At 43.9% G+C, this 16,873-nt stretch overlaps 1 protein-coding gene across 3 annotated transcripts in view; it reads right to left on the bottom strand.

The window, feature by feature from the left end:
* PTH1R (parathyroid hormone 1 receptor) overlaps window positions 1–10,695 on the bottom strand; it is a 73,425-nt gene extending 62,730 nt beyond the window's left edge. For 2 of the 3 annotated variants that reach the window (XM_072653291.1, XM_072653319.1), the window contains exon 1: window positions 10,548–10,695. The gene's annotated coding sequence lies outside the window, so the exon portion shown is untranslated. Of the gene's footprint in view, window positions 1–928; window positions 1,070–10,547 lie in introns of those variants that run through there. The other variant, XM_072653300.1, reaches the window with a different exon arrangement.
* Between the last annotated feature and the right edge of the window lie 6,178 nt (window positions 10,696–16,873).

The raw sequence follows: 16,873 nt of genomic DNA, 5'->3' as shown, positions 1-16,873 counted from the left end.
CTGGGTGAGGGGTGGTCGCCGAAGTCCGGGTGTATTTTTAGATCTGGTAATTTTATCTTTTCCAGGTTTCTAGGGAAGGGGGGAAGGAAAGCTCCGAAGGAGACAGTGAAGGGGAGGGGAAGGATGGGGGTTGTGGGGACGCGTTTTTCTGCAACTTGAACAGCTCCTGGCCGTGGGGGGAGAAAGTCTTGTTTAACTTTGCAATCACATTGAAGCCTCCAGTAGTCGGAGGCTGGCGGCCGCCAGCACCCGTCCCCAGCCCCGGCCCCTTCTCCTCCCATCCCTTCCCTCCCCTCCCAGGCCTGGCCCGCCGGCCCGGCGGCTTCCCTCTCATTCCCTCATTTTTAGTCTTTGGGCCCAGGATCTGCTTCCCCTCCTCCCCCAGCCCCCTCGCACGGTCTGCCCGTCCAGCTCAGCCTCGGTCTCTCCCTTCTCAGTCTGCCGGTCTTTCCGACTCCCTTTCAGTCTGTTCCCCTCTCCGTCTCCCTACGTCTTTTTTCCTCCGGCTTTCTCTGCCTCCTTCCAGGCGTCCACCTCCCCTCCCTTTGGGTCTCTCTCAGTCTGTCTCTGCTTATCTCCCCTCTCCCTTTCTCTTTCTGTAGCTGTCTCTCTCCATCTGTCTCTGTCTCTTTCAGTCTCTGGCTGTGATGTCCGTCTCCCTCTTCTCTCGGTCTCCCCCCACCCTCATCCCCCGAAAATATTTGCAAGTTTCCAAGAAATCCCCGAAGCGGAGCGGGAGAAGGGCGGGCTCTGGGCCCCGGGGCCGCTGCACTCGCAGGCTGCCCCGAGACGGCGTCCTAGCAAGGGAAACGTACCGGCCCCCCGGCCTGCTCGGCTCCGCATCTGTCCTGACTGCGGGCTCCCAGCACATTCACTCCACCCTCACATTACATGCACACCACACATAGATACACACGCCAACACTTACTCTGAGCCGGTAGCCTCGGGCCCCGCTTTGCCATGGATGTCGGGGACCCCCCGACGGCCCCCCGAGGACAGCGCCCCGTCCGCGATCCCGGGGGGACTTCATCGGGCGCCGGGGCCCCTTCCTACCCTCCTCCCTGCCCCCGCCCTCCTCCTGCTCCTCCCCACCTCGTCCCCCCACTCCCCTGGTCCTCGGCCTCCTTTCTCTCTTTCCAGGATCTCTCTCCCTAATTCTGTTTTTGCTGCCTTCCTCTTTCTCTGTCCCTTTCTCGGTGTCTTTCCCTCTGGTTCCCTCCTTCGCTACCCAGCTACTCCGGCCCGGAACACTACACTGACAGTGTTTACAGGGAGGGGAGGGGGAAGAGAGGAGGAGGAGGGAGAGGAGGGGGAGGAGGGATGAATTGGGGGAGGAGTCCTGAAGTCCCAGGTTATAGGGCAGGGAACGGGACGCCATGAGCTCCCCCCCCCAACCCCACCCCAATAACCTCCGAGCCCAGACCGAGAGAATTCTACAAAGTTTGTGTGATGCTGGTGGGGTCCAGGGTATTTGCCCCACAGTCCGCGCTGGACCAGTTCATTCATACCCCCTGGAGGCCCAGGGATTGACTTTGGGGAGAGGGAACTGATTTTTTTTCTTTTCTTTCCCCCACCCCACACTCCCCAGTTCAGGTTTTGGATTCCTGAGAAGAGGATAACCGGGGAGGGGAAAGTTAGGCAGAAAACAGAGGGATTACGCCCCCATACCAGGGACTATGTGACCTCAGAGAATGGGGCTACCTATCTGTGGTCCTTAGTGTGTCCATCAGTCCCTTCATCTGTCTCTCCTTTAGTCCTTCCCCAGTTCACCCCGAAGGTGGGGGCTCCCGACGACCCACTTTATTATTCTTTTTTCCCATGAAATTACTATTGGGTTAATGTTTTTCCCTTCTAATTGCAACAGCCCCTCAGCGACTGAATAGGTGCCTTCAGTTCCTTCATGAAAAGGCCCCTCTTTCCAGGGCCGAAGCAAGGTTTCCTGGTAAAGCCAGAAACCTCCCTCTCTCTGGATGCTCTCTCTCTCTCTCTCTCTCTCTCTCTCTCTCTCTCTCTCTCTCTCTCTCTCTCTCTCTCTCTCTCTCTCTCTCTCTCTCTCTCCTCTCTCTCTCTCTCTCTCTCCCTCTCTCTCTCCCTCTCTCTCTCTCTCCCTCCCTCTCTCTCTCCCTCTCTCTCTCTCCCCCCTCTCTCTTTCTCTCTCCCTCTCCCTCCCTCCCCTCCTCCCTCCCTCTCTCTCCCTCTCTCTCTCTCTCTCTCGTTTTCTATTTATATCTATCTCTTCTCTCTTTTTTCCTGGTCTGCCCTTTCTGCATCCCTTTCCCTCTTTTCTTTCTCCCTGCTCTGAAATCTTTCTCTCCCTTTTCTTTGTCTCTCTTGCCCTTGCTTTCCTTTATCTGGTTCTTTCCCTCATTTCACTCTCTTCTTTCCACCTTATTCTTCTCTTCCCTGTCTCTCACTTTCTTCTCTCCCTATATCCTTCTCTTTTTCTCTGTCTACAAGTCCAGCTTGGGTAGTTTATGTGGGTAGAGGGGCTATGGGATCTGAAAGACAGATATATAGCAGGGCAAAGTTGCCCCGGTTTCTCTCCCTCTTTTTCAGTCTAGGTCCACAGACACAGACCATTGAAAAGGCAGGAAACTGGAGGGCTAGGTCTTTGAGGGCAGGGAGCTCAGCTGTATTATTTGAAGACCCTTTCTTTCCTCATTTCCCTCCACTAAGATACCTCAGGTAGTCAGAAAAAGAAGAAAGATCCAGAGGAGGGGAGGCCTCCTGTGGATTTTTTGGGTAAAGACAGGGATGATAAGGTTCTAGTCTTGGGTTACAAGGTGAGAAAGGAGAGGGGAGAATTTGAGACCTCCAGAGCTGGCTTAGAGGTGAGCTGGAGCAATCTCCTGCTACCCCCTCCCTCCCTCTCCATTCATTTAAGAATTAGCAAACTGAAGTCTAGAGAGAAGAAATAACTTGTCCAGGCTCATATATCTAGTTAATGAGAGAACTGAAACTAGAACCCAGGTCTTTTCCTTCTTAACTCAAGGTTCTTTGTATTACATATGGGATGAAGGACCAAAGATGGGCTTTTTGAGGAATATGGGAGCTCAGGAAAGGAATCTAGACTCAGTGGAAAGGATCTATGATCAGAGAGAGGGATGAAAACTTATTGGAAGGAATGGGGACTGACTCAGTTATGAGATTGGGGGAGGGGTCTCTTTCCTCTCAAGTTTTCATTGTTTTCCTTTAATGATTAGTGAAAGTATCAGGGGGAAAAGAGTTCACTTCACTTTAGAGTCTCTGATGGGCAAATCCCTCTTAGCCATTTTTTATTTGCTCTTTTTTTAGTCTAAAAATTATTCTCCTTGATAGAGATAAGAGAAGCAAAATAGGTGTTGAGTGAATGGAAAGTGCACTGAACTGGAAGTTAGAAGACCTGGATTTGAGTTTTGGTTTACTACCTTCGTGATCTTGGGCAAGACCTTTGTCCTCTATGAGTCTCAATTTTATTTTCTGTAAGAATCTAAAGTCTCCTCCAGCTCGGACATTCTGTGATTTTGTAATCTAACTGTATCATCATCTCTCCCAACTGAACCTACCACTTCCTTGTTCTTTGTATCTCACCTTAGATAGTAGTTGCTGCACTGAAATAAATAAAGGACCTTTACACTGTCCTTTAGGTGCCATACAGAAGAGTTATCATTCCTCAGACTTCCACCATGGGGAGTTTCTCTGAATGAACGAATATGTCTTTCTCTTGTGTTTAGGAGACAGGGGCCAACTGGGAGACAATTAGCACTCCTGGGAGATAGGTAGGGGGTCACAGTCATTTTGCAATGAATATCAAAAGGGTTTAATAGCTGATTTAATTTCTTATTTTCTTATATTGTTTCATAAGCTACCTTTTTTCGAATTCCTGCATCATCTGACTTGGTTTAATACAAAGAGGCAAATTTATGGGTCCTCCAAGCTAGGAATTTGAATAAATTACTGTTTCAGTAATACCATGTAACTGAGTGCAACTAAGAGGGAGACAACAATGGAGGGGGACCCAGCGTACATTTGGAAAAGATCTGAATTTGGCGTGGGGAGGGGGGTTGCAGACCGTAAGTTCAATATGAGTGTAATATGGTAGCAAAAAGGTTAATACTATTAGAAGCTGCATTGAGACCAGTATCCAAGATGATAGTTCTCCTATCCTAGACTAAACCTAGAATATTGGAACCATATTTTAAGAAGGGCATTGAAAAACTGGAGGTTGCCAATTAGAACTTTTTAAAAGTAAAATGGCTATCTTGGGAGTTAGGGAATTCCTGGCAGTTTTTAAATGAAGGCTGGATGGTCATTTGTTGGACATGCTGTAGAAATGTTTTGTGTTCAATGACCAGTTGGGCAAGATAGCCTTTGACCTCCCTAACTCTCAAATTCTACAGTTCTGTGAGTTCAAGTGCCTAGGCCCAGAAAAATTATACCACATGGATGGTGCCAAAAAAGCTTAAAAATGTAATTCTGAAACTCATTAATAATACCTGAGAAATCAAGGAGAGGTATCATAAGATGATAGGTAGGCAAATGGTAGCTTGATTTTCTTACAGGAGAGGAATGGGGATGAGGATAGATATATTCTGGAAACTATAGGCCTGTGATTTAACCTTGATCCCCAATAAAATTCTAGAAGGAATTATTAAGTAAGTTATTTTGAACTCTTAGAAAAGAAAACAGGTGATCATTAGAAGTCAACATAGGTTCAATAAAAGCAAATCATGCCAGGATAATTGTTTTTTTTTTTACATAAAATTACTAGAGTGGTAGATTGGAGGAATTTACAGAGAAATCATATTGATCTTACCAAAGAATTCTACTAAGTCTCTGATGATATATTTGTGGATAAGGTGAAGAAATGCTGTATGAGTTATAGTGCAACTAAGTAGGTACATAGCTGGTAGAACATTTATATCCCCAAGCTGTTAATCTTTTTGGATCAATGTCAACCTGGAGAGAAGTATGCCATAGTCTACTCCAAGGTTTTGCTTTATTAAGTGTTTTGGTGCATGTCTTAGATGAAAATCATTCACTTGAGTCCTCTTCTGGTGTCTAATCATGGTGCAGTGGTGACCCTGGAATCCTTGAAGGATATGTTGGAAAGGTTCCAACTCTGTCATGTTCTACCAAGCTGGAAAGGCTTTAAAGACAGCTTAAAGACTGGCTGTGTATCTGTCATTCAAGGACTAGACTGCCTAAGTTTGGAGACATTCATTGACAGAAGGTTGCCCAAGAGAGGATGATTTTTTTTTTCAAAAATGGCCATTTATTGAGGTGATGAAGGATGGTGATCTGTGTCAATGGAGGGAATACCTACATCAATTAAGTAAGAAGCATTGGATAAAGACAGGTGTGGCAAACTTATTACAATGTGCAAATGACACGAGGCTAGGAAGGATAACTGGAAAGACAGGAGTGGGATGAAGTGAGACAGGCTGAAATGAATCCTCAAGAGGATAACAAGGATGGCAAAAGGCTTAAAGACCATTCCGTATGAGAAGCAGTTGAAGGAATTGGGATTTTTTAACTTGGAAAAAAAGACTTCAGGGGTAGGGAGAGACCACAAATTTAAAATATCTGAAGGCTTGTCATATAAAGAGACTTAGTCTGCTTGGTCCCAGAAGTAAGAAGTAAGTGACAGAGAAGTAGATTTTGGCTCAATAAAGTTCAATTTCACAAACATTTATTAAGTGTCTACTTTGTTCAAGTCACTGTGCTAGGAGTGTCAGGTCAAATTTCCTAAAAATTATAGCTGTCCTGAAATGGAGCAGTAGTGCACCCCACATCACTGGAATTCTTCCAACAGAACCTGGATGGCTATTGGTCAAAAACGTTGTAGAAATGTTCCTGTTTTAGCAGGTGTTAATCTTGCCAATCCCTTGAGGTCCCTTCCAACTCTAAGAGTCTACAATTTTATGAAACAATTAGAGAAGAGTGTAACAGTGAGGAATTAAAAGCTCAGACATATTACTGATAATAATTGCTATGGAAATTCTGAGAAAAATTGCAAGATGATTAGAGAAAAAAATCATGTGGCTTGGAATGGTCAAGGAAGGCTTCCTGGAGGAAGACTTTGCTTTGGGAAGTTCAAATGATGAGGTATACAAGATGGAGTGTCAGGGGGAAAGATGAGACAATCAATCGGTTTTGAGCTGTGTCAGGAAGAATGAATGAGATTTGGATAGATGGAAATGAGCAGATGAGATGTGGCACATGGAAGGATGATGGAGACTATTTTGATTGAACAAAAGAAGGCTGAAAGGTGAGAGAGGCTGAGAAGTGAGTTTGTGACCAGGGTTTAGCCAGTGACTAACGTTAAGGAACATCCAGTGACCAGGACCAAGGGTCAACCAATGACCAGGGTTAGGTTTTCAGCCTGTGGCTGCTGTTAGGTTTTTGTCTGTGACCAGAGTTAGGAGCCAACCGCTGACTTGGACTGGGGCTCATACTGGAGCAAGGGAACAAATTTTCTCTTCTTGAGATAACTTTATCTGTAAAGGTATGGTAAATTTATGAATTTGACTTATGAATTCTTTCTTGTTTCTCTTTGGTTTTCTATTTCTATCTTGTTGCTCTGACCACATCCCCACAATATACCATCCTGTGACTTGGGAGGATGGCTAGTTGCTCCCCTGAGTTAAGATCTGGTTTGGGGGCTCTGAGCAACTTGGACCTTGGGATAGGGACACCGGGGTGCTTGAGACAGAGAAAATTGGCTGTGGAAGGATCAAGGTTACTGAATTCCAGAGAGGGAGAGAGAGAGAGAGAGAGAGAGAGAGAGAGAGAGAGAGAGAGAGAGAGAGAGAGAGAGAGAGAGAGAGAGCGCTCTATTTACTAGGATCTTTGGATTGGAAGGAACCTCAGTGGGGCATCTAATTCATCTAATTCCCCTTTATAACACTCCTGGCAAATTCTCATCTGCCTCAATTTGAAGAACTTTTGTGATGGGGAACTCATTACCTACCAAGGCAGTTTATTTTCCCTCTTTCTGGTTTTCAGTCTCCTCATCTGCAAAGTAAAGGTTTTGAACTGATGACTTCTAAGGGCTCATGTAGTTAGCACATTCTGTCTTATGATTCTCTTGCAGTGACTCTGCTTGGGGAGTGGGGGTGGGAAGGGATAATATACAGGGTCTAGTCAGTCCTTTTTTCATGGGGAGGAGAAAACTTGGAAAATGGAGGAGTCAGCAAGTGGAGTAAAATATGACCTGTAGTCAGTCTGTTTCTTAGCCCTAAAACCTGGAAGCCCTGGCTGGATTTGGAAACAGGCAGGCTTCTGTCTATGAATATATAAATACTTGAGGGTTAAGCAAATATATCCAGACATTCAACGGGACCCTAGAGAAGAAGGTCTTGCCAAGGCTTGTCCCAGTTCCAAATAACTCTCTAGAGTTGAGGACTTGCATAGTTAGGCTCTGCTTGGAGAGAGTCAGTTAGTCAACATTTATTAAACGCCTACTATGCACCAGGTACTAAATCCCAGGCATGCAAAGAAAGGCAAAATATGGTCAGAGGGGAACATGGGCTTATCCAGGCAGATTCTGTGTGAGACTGGGTGGATGAAGTCCCTAGAGGAATGGAGTCGGAATTCAGGATGTCTCTAGCTGGCTACATTCAGCACAGTTAGTGAAAAGAGCCAGGATATTTTCCAACTATAGGATTTCAAGCGATTCATTCCCTTTCTCTCTCAATTTCCTCTTCTGTTAAATGGGGATAATGGTACTGGATTTCTTTCCTCCCAGAGGTACTGGTGAAGAAAGTGGGTTGTAGAAATGTGGGTTGCTATTGTGATAATCAATGATTATGAATATGATTATGATATGTTCTGTTTGAAAAGCTCAGTCATATCACTTTGTTGGAAGAGTGGAATGAGTTGCTGAATTTGGACTCCAAGGACCTGGGTCCGAATAGTATCTGTTACTATTTGTATGACATTGGACAAGTAAGTTTCTTGGTCTCTCTGGGCCTCCTCTGCTGTGAAAGAGGAGAGCTTAAGGTAAATGACGTCCAATCCCCCTTTAGACAAAGAATGTGCTCCCCTCCTGTCTCTGACTCTCAGGATCCTCTTGCTTCAAGATTCAACTCAGGGGTGAGAAGGCCATCTCTCCAGTTCCACGTGGTGCAGGTTCCCTTCCCAATTTACCTTGCCTTCTTTTCTGTGTATGAGTTGCATCCCAGAGTAGAATGTCCGCACCTTGAGGACAGGCACTGTAACCTTTCTGTTTCTGTCTTGACTTTGTATGTCCAGTAGATAGAGCGACGTGACCTTTAGAAGGGCCTAATTCCATTTGACAAATTGAATTCCCTCTCTGGGTTTCAGTTATTTTCCTTGTAAAACAAAGATCTGGCTGAGGGGATGATCCAAGGTCCCTTCCTGTTCAAAATTTCTAATGTGGGTTCTAAAATTCTATTTTTGTTGTGAGGGGTCTGTCCACTGGATAAAAAGCAAACAAACTCGCCTCTGCACCCCCACCTTCCATTTCCGTGCTGAAATTCCATCATTAGCTGTTTATTGCTTTTGCTCGAGGCTGACTCTTCCCTCCCACCCCCTACCCCAAGTCAGTGTAAAGATGCAGTTATACTACCTTGGAAGTGATACATTAACCTGTTAGCACCCACTGACCCATTAGCAGGAATTAGTTAGCCAAATTAGTAAGTACAGAGCCCGGAGGGGATGAAATGCAAGGCAGGTCAGTTTCTGAGAAGGGAAGGGGGGGTGTGCGGTAATAATAATTGCCATTCACATTTTTATAAAGTTCTAAGGCACACATTTTCCTCACAATAATCCTGTAAAGGATGCCATTATCCCCATTTTACAGATGGGGAAACTGAGGTTGAGAGCGATGACTTGCTTAAGGTCACACAGCTGGTAGCTGCTAGAATCAGGACTGCAGCCCAGGTTCCCTGGCAGATTTTTTAGGCAGGGAACTCCTGAAAGAAATGGAACACTGAGGCAAGGCAGGTGTTCAATAGATAGAGGCCTTGTTCATTAATGGCCCGGTGATCCTGAAAGATCTGTCTTTGGGTGGCTATTGTAAGCATGACCATGTGTCCCTGGGCTGAGGCCTTTGGCTTGAACTGAATTGAATGGTATTGCATTTTTAACTGAATTTTTAATGGCATGGGATTGAATTGCTCTGTCTACCTCTGAGAGTAAATTGTCCACTCCCCTTCCCACCCACCCCCCTTCCCCATTTCCCTCCTCCTTCTAGGGCTCATAGCCAGGGCTTTTGGGATTAGAGAATGGAGGCCAAAGGAGGGGGGCGGGGTGCTACTGGCTTAGAGCCAGAGTGGGAGAACAGAGCGGAGGTAGAGAGTTTGGCTCTGTCCCCTTGCTGGCTCCATCATCCTCAGCCCCTGTGTGTAAGGCACCAGCCAAGGTACACAGGGCTGCCCTGAGCCAGGACCCAGCGTGAGTAGCAAACAGGAAAACCACTGACTTTGCTCACTGGACACTGCAGTTGTGTGCCCACCGACCCAAGCTGCTCACCTGCCCATTCCCTTTTCTCCAGGGATTCCACTTCTCCATCCCTTCCTGGAGGGGGATAGTTTGATTCCCTCATTCTGAAAGAGACCCATTGGGTACTGAGCTCTGACCTTGGTCACAGACTGGTCCCTAATTCCAGTCCCAGACTGAACCCTAACCCTGATTACAGACTGAACCTTAATCCTGGACACAGACTTGAGTGAGCACTTACCCCAGTTATAGAATGAGCCCTAAACCCTAGTCACATGCCTCATATCCCTGGGAAGGATGGTATTTGCTGCATGAGGAGTGAGCAGGGGGTTGGGGGTGGGAGAGGGCTCGAAGCTCACACCCCTTCTCCCCTCTTCCCTGCCCCCTCTGAAGCTCCTTCAGGGCAGTTAGGACAGAGGTGAGCCTTCCCTATGACACACACACACAGGTCATACTCTGAGTCTCACTGCAAGAAAAGGAGGTGAAAACAGAAGCAGAGGCAGAGATAAGCTGAAGTTAGAAGGGGCCTTGAAGATTATCTAGTCAACCCTCTCCTTCTACAGATCAGGAAACTGAGCCCTAGAGAGTCAGGGAGTCAGTGGCAGAGCCAAGACTTGAATCCAGAGCTCTCCCTACTATTTAGTTTCCCAAATTCCCATCATTTCTGCCCCATCTCCAGCTCAAGGTCAAACCCACCTTCCCTGAAACATGATAGTCAATTCTCTGTACTGGGGAAATGAGACCCTGGGTCATTTGAAACTGGGGGTAATCACCCCCAGAGTGAGAATCCAAAGCACCAAATTAAATAACACCCACCCAACAAACACTGGACAGTTTCCACACAACTTATAATTAAGTAGAATGTTCTCACTGATTTTGAAATGTAGAGTTACCTCCACATGCTCGCAAATCAACCAAGACATTTCCATAGGATGACCCCTTTCTATTCCCTTTGTTTTATTCTAGACATGTCAGAAGGAAGGAGAAATAGTCTCCCTTGGGACATTGGGTCCTGGCTGCAGAAAGCCTGGCCAGGGGCCCTCTCCCTATGACTTTTTCAACAACACTCAAGGCTTAAATAAATCCCAGCTCCCCAGACTCACCCACAAGCTGATGTGCCAGCTCAGTGGGCTGGCCCCTGGACTACCAACAGGATGGCTGTGCCCAGATTGGGGGGCACCAGGAGTTAACGATAAGCAGCAGCCTCTGAGGCACCCGGTCCTGCCTAGGAGGAGAGGAGGAGGAAAAAGGGGAGGGAGGACAGGAGGGCATAGAAGAGAAGAAAGTCTGAGTCAGAGCTTTAAAAAAAAAACACACAACAATTTTAATTAATTTTTTGTGAAGCACCATATCTGTTGGGGAACTTTGCTCCTCTGACCACTGGTGTAGCACCAGGGCAAAGGTCAGGCTGGCACAGTGCCTCATGCATTCTTGTCCTCCCTTCAGGACCTAGCTATGGGATTTTCTATTAGTCTCTGTCATTTTGGACTTGTCTTTTCTCCGTGGTTATGTCTCTCTTTATTCTTCCTGTTTCTGTCTCCTTATCTCTGTTTCTTTTTGTCTTTGTCTCTGTCTTTCTTTGTGTCCCCGATTCTCCTGCTCTCCCTCTGTTCCCATGTTTTTTTTCCTCCTCCTGCTCCTCCCCTTCTCTTTCTCCTTTTCCTCCTCCTCTTCTCTTCTCTCTCTCTCTCCTGTATGGCCTTGTCTTTCTCTTCCTCTCTCTGTCCCTATCTTTGCTTTTTTCTCTTTTAACGCTTTCAGGCTTAATAGGCATGGACTCTCTGTTTCTCTCTCCACGTCTCCAATTTTATTTGTCTCTCTGTATTTCTCTATCTCACACTGCCTTTCTTATACTCTATATTTGCCTGTTTTTCTGCCCGCGTTGCTCTCTCCCCCCCCCCCCTTCTGCCTCTGTACCGTCATGTACTTCGTATTCTTATTTTGTGTTCTGTTCAACGTTGTTATCGATGGGATAAAGACACAGGTGTCAGGCTTATCGAATGACAAAGATTTGGGAATGATAATAAATATGTCGGACAATGGCACTAGAATCCAAGGAGATCTGAAAGGTTGGAACAATGGATAAAAATTTAATGGGATAAATGTAAATTCTTATGCTTTGGGTTTAACAAATTAAGTACACAGGTAGAGGATGTGGGAGGAGCACTAAGATAACAGTTTATCTGAATAAGAACTGAGGTTTCTGGTGCAAGCACGCTCAATATGAGTTCACAGTGCACCATGGCAGGCAGCCAGGAAAGCTAAATTCATCTGAGCATGCATTAATAGAAATATAGCATACAGAACGAGAGAGGTGATGGTCCCACAGTCCAACATCCCAGTCAGATATCATTTAGAATATTGTGTTCAGTTCCAAAGGCCACATTTTTTGAAGGATGTTGACAAACTGGAGAGGTTTCTGGGGCTCCAAGAAGCTTTACTGGAACTCACCAGGGCCTAAGAACCACCAAAGAGAAAGAGCTAAGTTGTATGTTCTTCTTTTGGGGGCGGCCTCAGTCAAGTCCCTGGAAAGTCCATCAGCATTTGGTGACTAGAATGCCCTACTGGTCTTCCTCTTTCCCTGACGTCTTCCTCTTTTGTCATAGTGCCTCTCAGTGTGAAAGCTTGGTGAACTGGTGTTTGTAGGCCTATACTAGCAAATTCTGTCCTTTTCCTCCTCTAATCACTGTGATTCCTAGTCACCAGCTGCCTAAATATAAACCTTCCTTCCCCTACCACTCCCTCCCGAGCTTAGCTCAGCCCTCCTGAACCTTGCCTTCTCCCCCATTGTCTCTCCTACTTTTCCCTTTTTCTTACACCTTACTCCCCAAGCCATACTCCTTAGTCCAGTGACACTGACCCCCTAGACATTTCATCTCCCAGCATTTTCCTAACTATCCTCCGTGCTTGGAATGTTCTCCCTAACTTTCTTCAAGTACCAACTAAAATTCTACCTTCTACAGGAAGCCTTCCCCAACCCTTCTTAATTCCAGGGCTTTCCTTTGAAATATTATTCCCTATTCATGTTGTATAGAGCTTGCTTTGTCTGAATATTATTAACCCAATTAGATCATTAACTCCTTGAGGCCAGGGACTTTTTGTGTCCCAAGTGCTTAGCACCATTCTTTGTATACAGCAGGTACTTAATAAATGTTGATTGTACCCTCTTGAGCTCCATTCCATCATAAGCACATTTCCTGTGACTTGAGGACACTTCCCTTCATGTCTTTTTGCACTCATGGAAATCTGATGGCCCGGAAGACCCTATCCCTGGGCACCCTTGGCAACATCGGAGTGCTTTTTTCATAATCCCTAGCACATGGATGCAGGAAGGTGAATATATACACCTCTTGTTTTTTTTTAACTTCTCCTTCTGCACTTTCCTAATGCTCCCTTCACTAAGCAACCCTCCTGTTTTTTGAATTTGCTCTGCCAGTCCATCCAGAGCCTTGTTGCCATCACCTACGACTCTCTTTATATCTTTCTCAAGGAGTTGAGGACTTGGTTCATAGCCTTAACCTTTGCCCTTATAAGAAGGGTCTTCAAAATGCATTTTAATGTCCCCTCACACACCTGGGCCTCCAATTTCATTAAGTTCCTCCTCGTCCTCTCCTATGACCTGTACTTTCATTCCACCTCAGCCACAGACAGGAATGCTTGATCTCACCATCACCAATGGTGATGTCACTTCTGTGATATAGAACTCTGAGATCCCTCTCTCTGATCACAACTTTCCCACCTTTCCTTCAATTGATCCTCTATGGCGTAATTTCTAGTCTTTTCACCATACTGATCAGTCTCCTCTAGAGTCACTCTAGCTTGCCAATGTGCCTCTTAAATTCTAGTGCCCAGATCTAAACATGATACTCCAGAGGTGAGACTATACCTTCTCTTGGATGGGTCAGACATCACCACTTCCATCAATCCTTGTTTCCAGTTCCCTCACCATTCTGATCAGCCACTTGGTGATGAAGTGGATAGAGTGCTGGGCCTAGAGTCAGGAAGACCTGAGTTCAAATGTGATCTGAGACACTTTTGAGCTGTGTGACCCTGGGCAAGTCATTTAACCCTGTTTGCCTCAGTTTCCTCATCTGAAAAATGAGGTGGAGAAGGAAACAGCAAACCACTCAAGTATCTTTGCCAAGAAAACTTCAAATGGGGTCATGAAGAGGTGGACATAACTGAAATGACTCAACCTCATCAATCACAAACACAATTAATTGTGTGAATTATTACATATGCCATCTATGCCTTTATCTAAGTCATTGATAAAGCTATGAAACAGCACAGGGACTAGAACAGACACCTGAGGCACTCACCCCATTACAAACTTATTTGCAAGTTGATATGAAAATGTTAAAGGTAACTCTTTGGATCTGGCCATTTAACAAGCTTTGAACCAATTTAACTATACTATTGTTTACATTTCCTTGTCTTTTTCACAAGAATAGCATGAGAGACTTTGCTCAATCTAAAAAAAAATCTGAGAAGGCTATTTTTACAACATTCCCTTGATCTCCCAGCCTAGTACTTTGACCCTTCACTATTTCAGTGCATTTGTGATACTGATGTGAGTACTCTCTCCAATGACACCATTTGCAATCAAGTCCTATAAATCCACAATACAGGACAGAGACATTCTTCTAAACCTCTTGACATTATGTCAAGATGACTCGTAAGCTACTAACACTCAACCTAAGAGGTAGGTCATGATCTTACACCCAAAACTCATCCCTTTTCCTAACTTTTTGATTTCTACCAAGGACACCATGGCCCTTCCAGTTGCCTATGTTCAAAAAAGAGAGTCATTATCAACTCTTCATCCTCAGTCACACCCCACCCCATGTCCAATCACTTATTGTTTTGTCAATTTCCCCTCCACAACACCTCTCACACTGGTGCCCTTCTCGCCTTTGACACCTCCACCAACCTACTTCAAACCCTCACTTCCTGTCATCTGGATCATTACTATTTCCACCTAACTGTTCTCCCTAATTTAAGACCTTTCCCTCTCTTATCCATCCTCCACCCAGCTGTGAGATTGATCCTCTTCCAGCACAAGCCTGCCCATGGCACTTCTTTGCTCCACAAAGATCAAGGGGCTTCCTATTACCTCTAAGATAGAACACAAGCTCCTCTCTCTGACATGTAGAGACCTTCATAGTCTGGCTGCAGCTTATCTTTCCCTGCAGATTTCACATTACTTCCCTCACATACTCTACATTCCAGTCAAATAAGCCTATTTGCTGTTCCCTGCACATAGAATTACATGTTTTACTTCTATACCTTTGTATGGGCTGTTCCCCAGATCTGGAATGCTCTCCCTTCTCATAGCTGCTTCTTAAAATTTCTAGCCTATTTAAGGACTCAGCTTGATGACTGTAAACCTACATGGGGCTTCCCCTAAGTGACCCTCCTCTACCCAGGAGTGCTCTCCTTCCTCCTGAAATTGCTTTGCCTTTATTTTCTGTATATTTTGTATCAGCTTTTCTCTGTTCATGCTATTTCCTCCAGTCACATGTGAGGTCCTTAAAAACAGAGACTATTTTGGTTTTACTTCTTTATCTTTAGTGTTTGGCATATAGTACACACTTAATAAATGCTTGTTGAAATGATTTTAATTATGTAGATCATCAGTACATATATTTTGCAAAGATATCGTAGATGGACGTAGATGAACTAAGCCAAGAATTGAATAGGAAGCAGAGAGCAGACTGGTTTGCATCTGGGAAACTGAAGACTGCTTTTAATTTTCCAAAACTTTTCCCTGAAACAAAGGACATTTTTTTAAACATCAATATTCTTCCACGAGCCTTCCAATAAAGATAAGGGGTAAATCAAGGATGCCCATTATCACCACTATTATTAAATATAGTGTTAGAAATGTTAGCTTTAGCAATAAGAGAAGAAAAAGAAATCAAAGGAATCAGAATAGGCAATGAGGAAACAAAACTATCACTCTTTGCAGATGACATACTTAGAAAACCCTACAGAATCAACCAAAAAGCTACTTGAAATAATTAACAACTTTAGCAAAGTTGAAGATATAAGATAAACCCACATAAATCATTATGATTTCTTTATATAACCAACAAAGCCTAGCAGCAAGAGATAGAGAAATTCCCCTTAAAATAACTGTAAACAATACACTTGTGAGTCTACCTGCGAAGAGAAACCCAGGAACTATATGAACACAATTACAAAACATTTTTTACACAAATAAAGTCAGATCTAAATAATTGGAAAAATGTCGATTGCTCATGGATAGCCTGAGCCAGTATGATAAAAAATAATATTAATGTATAATAATTATAATATGTAATATGATAAAATAAATATAATAATATTAAAAAGTCTACCTAAGTTAATTTACTTATTCAGTGCTATACCAATTAAACTGCCAAAATATTGTTTTATAGATCTAGAAAAAAATAACAAAATTTGTCCGGAAGAACAAAAGATCAAAAATATCAAGAAAATTAATAAAAAAAAAAACCCAAAGCAAGGTAGCCTAGCAGTACCAGATCTCAAACCATATTATAAAGCAGTAATCATCAAAACTATCTGGTACTTGCTAAGAAATAGAGTGGTGGATCAGGAGAATAGATTAGGTACACAACACACAGTAGTAAATGATCATAGTAACCTAGTGCTTGATAAACCTAAAGACCTTAGATTTTGGGATTAGAACTCACTATTTGAGAAAGGTTTCTGGGAAAACCAGAAAACAATAGGGCACAAACTCGGTATAGAACAACATCTTACACCATATACCAAGACAAAATCAAAATGGGTACATGATTTAGACATAAAGGGTAATACCATAAACAAATTAGAAGATTAAGGAATAGCTTACCTGTCAGATCTATGGAGAAGAGAAGAATTCATGATTAGACAAGAGATAGAGAGCATTACAAAATGTAACATAGATAATTTTGATTATATTAAATTAAAAAGGTTTTGCACAAACAAAACCAATGCAACAAAGATTAGAAGTAAAGTGGAAAGCTGAGAAACAATGTTTACAGCATGTATCTCTGATAAAGGCCTCATTTTCCAAATATATAGAGAACTGAGTCAAATAAGAATACAAGCCATTCCTCAATTGATAAATGGTCAAAGGATATGAACAGGCAGTTTTCAGTTGAAGAAATCAAAGCAATCTATAGACATATAAAACAGCGCTCTAAATCACTTTTGATTGGAGGAATGCAAATCAAAGCAACTCTGAGGCAACCTCACCTATCAGATTGGCTAATATGACAAAAAAAAAAAAAGAAAATGATAAATTTGGAGAAGATGTTAGGACAGTAATGCACTGTTGGTGGGGCTGTGAACTGATCCAACCATTCTGGAGAGAAATTTGGAAGTATGCCCAAAGAAGAACCAAATTGTGCATACCCTTTGAGTCAATAATACCACTACTAGG

The sequence above is a fragment of the Notamacropus eugenii genome, chromosome 1, assembly GCF_028372415.1.
Source record: "Notamacropus eugenii isolate mMacEug1 chromosome 1, mMacEug1.pri_v2, whole genome shotgun sequence".
Lineage (NCBI taxonomy): Eukaryota > Metazoa > Chordata > Mammalia > Diprotodontia > Macropodidae > Notamacropus > Notamacropus eugenii.
Note: the sequence above shows the minus strand (reverse complement) of the source record. Positions and strands in the feature narration are given on the sequence as shown.